Source organism: Octopus bimaculoides, chromosome 26, assembly GCF_001194135.2.
Source record: "Octopus bimaculoides isolate UCB-OBI-ISO-001 chromosome 26, ASM119413v2, whole genome shotgun sequence".
In the NCBI taxonomy this organism is placed as follows: Eukaryota; Metazoa; Mollusca; class Cephalopoda; order Octopoda; family Octopodidae; genus Octopus; species Octopus bimaculoides.
In genome coordinates, this window is record NC_069006.1 from 12,543,981 (window position 1) to 12,550,895 (window position 6,915).

Here is a 6,915-nt window from a genome sequence, read left to right on the forward strand (position 1 = left end):
TATATATATATATATATATATATATATATATATATATACACACACACACGTACATGTATACGTATATATATCTAAAGAATACTGGTAGAAAATTTTCAACTAAACTTCTACCAACTGCAAATGTAACAGGAGGCTTGATATTGTTACTGGGGTCACTTCCCTGCAGATGTGAACATCCTTTCCATTATCAGTGAGACGGATAACATTTATGAACAACTGCTTCAAAACCTTAAACTCCTCCTCCCTGATTATAAATTCATATTTATACCAATAATTATTAGTTTTACTTGTTATGTTAGTAAATACTCAAATGACAATTTGAAAAAGCTAGAATTTTCAGGCAAACAAAGAGACCAGCGAACACACAGTTTACAAATACAACCTCTAAGTGGAACAGTAAAAATATGCAAAACTTTTCTAAAGTTCAACCTGTAGCATTTATTGTTGTTATTTAAGTTCCAGTGATGGCGCTTTGTTTCTTTGTTAGAAATCAACTCCTTTCTTTTAGGAAGGATTCAAATAGAAACAAAGAAACATACATAAATACATGTACACACACACACAATGAAAGTTAGTTCAATAATGATAATGACCATTGCTTGTTAAAGGATCACAAAGTGAATGACTTTATGGCCCAGTTGATTACCTGCAGTTTTTACTACAACTATTACATAAATGTCTCTTCTCAGTTAAATGCAATGCAGAATCATAGCAATTTGTCTTGTGTACAGATATACATCTCCTCAAACCACAATTTAGAACATGACTGGCACAAATAAACTCTTATGTGGTTATGATTTATTATTAGTTTAAGGCAGTGAGCTGGCAGAATTATTAGCATGACAGACACAATGCTTAATAGTATTTCTTCTGGCTCTTTATATCCTGGGTTCAAATCCCACCAAGATCACCTTTGCTTTCTATCCTTTTGGGGTTGATAAAATGAAGTACTAGTTGAGCTCTGGGATCAGTGTTATTGAGTTGCACTCTCCCCTAAAATTTTTGGCTTCCTATCAAAATTTGAAACCATTATTAGCTTGTTTTGGTTCATGCATTCTTGAGAGTCTAAAAGAACCAGTCTTTGAAAGACAAACTTGGTTAGAAGTTGAACATGTGAAATAGTTTTTTTCCTGTAAATCTCATTTAAAATTTGTGTGTTGAATGCAATTCTCTTCAAAATACATGAATACATTCAATATTTTTTTCTCTGTGATGCCCTCTCAATTGCAATACTTTTCCAACTTCCCATATGAATATTGCATTTTTGTAAATAAGATTTAAGGCAGTGTTTGTATTTTAAGTCCAGTTTATAGAGAGGTCTTTTTATCTAGAACATAGTTCTCCACAAAGAAATGCTTTGGAATCCTTCCATCTTCCATCCAAACTCTGTGGCATGTCCATCCCAGTCTGTTATGTCACAAGAGAACTTCTATGCTTACACCATATGCTTTTACCAAGACATCAACATCACTCACCTCATCTCTCTAAGATGTATGCAAAAATTTGACAAACACACCTTTGCTGAAATCACTCCAACTGTTTAACATATTTTCAATCTAATGTCCATATTTCACAGCCATACAACAAAAGACAAAATGCATGTTACAAAAATACATATTTTACTGTCATATGTTAAGACAGTCTTTGTATGTTAACTTCAGTTTATAAAGAAGTCATTTTAACCCAGTTCATCACCTGCAACATTTACCACAGCTATTGCTTCAGTGTCTCTTCTTCTCAGTTAAATGCAATGCAGGATAAAGACAACTGACAATTGAAAACAGTTCAGAAACATGTCTCTTCAAATCACCAACAGAAAGACAACATATATTACAATTGTTTTTTTGATATTGAAACAATAATAAGGATTGTAATTTTCTAAAAGTTACGTTGATTTTTAAAAACTTTATTTCTAATTTCATCAGCAAAATTCACATCCCCATTCAACATATAAAGGAATATACATTTTAACATTATAACTGTTTTTTGGATCCACACAAAGCTTTTCGGAGCAGAGCTGATAAAGAACAGTTTTGTTAACATTTATTGTGAGGTGTAACATGCTAAAGGCCAATGAAACTTCATCCACAAGAGTTTGAAGATCTTTTTCCCTGTGTGTAATAACACTGGAATCATCATCACAGAGTACAGAAGAAAGCCTCTCATCAAAGAAACAAAAGTGTGATTTAGAATTAACCCTTTTGGTAAAAAAATTACCTCACAGCACTGATCGTTCTCTGATGTGAATTTTATGTTCTAAAGTGAGCAAAATTAAAAGCTTCCATCAAAATTTCATGGTAGTTTGTGTTTCAAACACCAGATTAATAATGACAGTTACTTCACTAAATTCCTCATCATTTTCAAAATTAATTGTAACAAAGGTTGTGTTTTTCGACAGAAATACGGTAACAAAAGGGTTAAAGTGATCTAGATTAAAACTTTCCATCAAAGTTTCATGTTAACTTTGTCCCAAACACCAAATTAATAACGACAAAGTTATTTTACTAAATTCTTTTATTATTTCAAGTATTAATTGAAACAAAGGCAATATATTTCAATAGAAATATGGTAACTAAAGGATCAAGCTGTCTGAGGTTGAATAAATTACCAGTTGTGTGGTAGCATATGTAAATATTCTAAGAGTCTTCTATGAAAGGGATGAAAAAAAAGCTATTGTGAAATATACTGCAAAGATGAAGCCATATTATTCCATCACAGACTGAAAACTAGTCTGAGCATTCCAACATATAATCATATATCAACATAAAAGGATTTAATAATGTCTATAAATTTATCAGGGTAACCAACTTCTGAGAATTACCCATAATGCATCAGAATTCATTGAGGTCAATGAAACAATGCTAGAGGTCAAGTGTCTGCCCAATGCTTTTTTTTTTTTTTTGTTCTTGAAAATGGTGAAACAAAAATATGTCATTGTTTGGTTTCAGGTCCATGGAAGAAGGAATAGTTGTGTGTATTGAATGAGACAATGAAGAACAATATTTTCTCTACATACATACATACATACATACGCACACAAACATTACATACACAGACATGCTAATATGCAAATGTACAAGTATATATATGAACATACATGCGCACATCAAGACATACATACATATGAATATACATACATAAATATATACAAACATACATAGCTACAGACATACACAAATAGATACATTCAAACATACCCAGATACATTTCTAACATATCTACAAAGGAATATACATACACAGACACACAGAGAAATATACATCCTATGTACATGCATGCATGCATAGATAACATGCATAGATAACATGCAAACATACATAAATAATTATGAATTCACCTTCATACCAATTATGATTGGTGCACTTGGTTGTGCAAATATATGTCTAAGTGATAAACCAAGGATTTTAAGGCCAAGAAAGAGATTGGCTAAAATAAACTTTACAAATACAATTTGTAAGTGGAACAGTAAAAATATGCAAGACTTTTGTAAACATGTAACATGTTTTTGTTGTTGTTGTTATCCAAATTCCAGTGATGGAGCTTTGGTTTTTTGTTGGAAACCAGTCTTTTTTTTTTTTTCTTGCAGGAAAAATTCTAATAAATGAAAACAGAGCATACATAAATACAGACATACATATATGCACACATATGTATATACACAAATATACATACACAAATAATACATGCATATACACACACACACATATAGTGATAGATAGATAGATAGATAGATAGATAGATAGATATACCTAACCCTGAATAAGAAATGATACATAAAATACTATAGTTCGAGATAAAAGACAGGATGATCATGCCTGGAATGCTTTTGATTCCAAGTTCAAATCCCGTTATGACCTATGTGATAGGTAGACTGAATCCCTTGCAGATTTAGTCCCACCACCTAACACTTGGCTGCCTTTAGGAATCAAGTTCAGGTCTCAGGACATCTTCCTTCTTACATCCCTCCCACCACTCCTGGACGCTCTGTAAGGGGTCATGAGAAGTGCTTTCTCTTCTGACTTAAAGGTGGGGGAACCCTTACTTCTCAACCACATGGTTTGGGCTTCAGTCCCACTGCATGGCACCTTAGGTAAGTTTTCTACTATAGTCTCAAGCTAACCAAAGCCTTGTGAATGGATTTGGTCGATGGAAACTGAAAGAATCTCAACGTGTGTGTGTGTGTGTGTGAGACCACTGCTTGACAACCGGTGTTGGGGTTTTTACGTCCCTGTAACTTAACGATTTGACAAAAGAGACTAACAGAATAAGTACCAGGCTTTTAACAAAAATACTGGAATCGATTCATTTGACTAAAATTCTTCAAGGCGATGCTCCAGCGTGGCCGCAGTCTAATGACTGAAACAAGTAGAAGATAAAAATTTAAGTCTGTTTTGCTAAGTATTAACAAAAGATATCTAGAGTTATCTCCCATACTTATGAGAATTTTTTTTTTTCTTCTAATTAGGTAGAAGACCAACAACTTGCATATTTATTTTTCGGTGGAAGGTTGAGGTTAATAATTAATCAATAATTACATTGAGATCCAGTAGTTGACAGATACATTATTGACCTTGGATGAAAGCCAATGCTGACTTCAGCAGAATTTCAACTTATAAACTCAGATCGTAAGAACCAGAAGAAATACAGAAAGGTATTTTTGTCTGATACTAATGAAAATAATACTTTCTAATTTTGGCACAAGGCCAGCAGTTTTCGTGGGGGTGGGGGTAAATCATTTACATCGATCCCCAGCACTTGACTGGTACTTTAATTCATCGATGGAGGGCAAAGCTGACTTTAGTGGGATTTGAACTCAGCAAGTAACAAGCTGGAAAAAATACTGCACAGCATTTCGTCCAGGACTCTAATGATTTAGCCAGCTTGCCAACTTAAATCTAATGAAAAATAATATTAAAAATTTGCTTATATGGTCTTCCTTACGATATAATTATTTCAGTGCTGATACACTTTCACACCGAAAATGACGACTGCGTTATGCATAAACGCTATGACTATTATTAAGTCATACAAACACTTCTCAAGAATTAAAAAGTAATGACTATAATTATAATCATTTTTCCCTTGCAACCAATAAAGAAAGTAATTTCTTTTTAGTCTTCTTACTAGCTGGCTCCATGTTGTTAAAAATGACAGTTAATTGTAGTATTTTATTTATAAATATGGATGGTAAATCAAATTAATCCACTTGTCAATGTTATCAATCATCGCTTGTTACTGAAAGAACGCTGGTTCACGCATACAAACATTAACATATCCCTTGTACACGCACACACATACATACTCACACAGAATCGAAACGCTGTTTGATTTTCTTTTCAGCATTGAATGTTCACCATCCCACTTCCATTGCACACACACACACACACACACACACATTCACATACCTCCCTTTTACATACACACACACAGAGTTGAAAGCTCCCACTGCCAGTTTGCAATCACCCCTTCCTTCTTTATTCATCTATTCACCCCTTCCTTTCTCATTCATATACTGTATTATTAAAGAGTATTATTATAGTAGATTATTATTAAGGCAGTAAGCTAGGAGAATCGTCAGCACACCAGTTCAAATGTCATTGTGCTCAACCTTGCCTTTCATCCTTTTGGAGTCGATGAAATAAGTATCATTGAGCAATGGGACCAATGTATCAATTAACGCCTTCACCCAAACTTTCAGGCCTTGTGCCTATATTAGAAAGAATTATTATTATTATCATTATAGCGAGCTGGCAGAATTGTGAGCATGCTGGGCAAAATGCTTAGCAGTATTCCGCTGAGGTCAACTTTGCCTTTCATTCTTTCGGAGTTGATAAATTAAGTACCAGCTGCATACTGGGGACCAATCTAATTAACTGACCCCCCTCCCAAAATTTCAGGCCTTGTGCCTCGAGCAGAAAAGATTATTATTATTATTATTATGGTGGTGAGCTGGCAGAATCGTTAGCACACCAGGTAAAGTGCTTAGTGGTATTTCGTCCGTCACTGCATTCCGAGTTCAAATACCGCCGAGGTTCACTTTGCCTTTCATCCTTTCAGGGTTGATAAATTACGTACCAGTTATGCACTAGGGTCGATGTAATCGACTTGATCCCTTCCCCCAAATTTGAGGCCTTGTGCTTCCAGTAGAAAGGATTATTATTATTATTATCATCATCAAGGTGGCAAGCTAGCAGAATCATTGGACAAAATGCTTAAGAGCATTTCAGCTATCTTTACAATCTGAGTTCAATTCCAGCCAAGGTTGACTTTGCTTTTCATCCTTTCAGAGTCAATAAAATAAATACCAGCTGAGTACTAGGGTCAATGTACTCAACTATCCCACTCCCACAAAATTTCAGGCCTGTGCCTGTAGTAGAAAGGCTTGTTGTTGTTGTTATTATTATTATTATTATAGTAGCAAGATAGCAGAATTGTTAGTGAGTTGAACAAAATGATTAGTGACATTTCTCTTGGCTGTTTATGTTTTGAGTTCAAATTTCACCAAGGTCAGCTTTGCCAGTCATCCTTTCCTCCCCAAAAATTGCTGGCCTTGTGCCTACATTAGAAATAATAATTATGAAGGTAGCAGCTGGCAGAATTGTTAGTATGCCAGACAAAATACTTGGTAGCATTTTGCTGATTTCTACATTCTGAATTCAAATTTTGTCAAAGTCAGCTTCACTTTCCATCCTATCAGGAGCAATAAATTAAGTACCAGTTGCATACTGCTCCCCCAAAATTTCGGACCTTGTGCCTATAGTAGAAAGGATTATTATTATTATTATTATTATTATTATTATTATTATTATTATTATTAAGATAATGGGAAAGATATTTTTCAGTATGTTCTGCCTCTTTTATGTTTTAGATTCAAACACCATCAAGATCAGTTTTGCCTTTCATTGTGTGTGTGTG

At 34.1% G+C, this 6,915-nt stretch overlaps 1 long non-coding RNA gene across 1 annotated transcript in view; it reads left to right on the top strand.

Moving 5' to 3' along the window:
• The first annotated feature begins 51 nt into the window (after nt 1-51).
• The window catches only part of LOC128250906 (uncharacterized), a 12,630-nt gene continuing 5,766 nt past the window's right edge, over nt 52-6,915 (top strand). The window contains exon 1 of the long non-coding RNA XR_008266843.1: nt 52-4,651. This is a non-coding gene — a long non-coding RNA (uncharacterized LOC128250906). The remainder of the gene's footprint in view (nt 4,652-6,915) is intronic.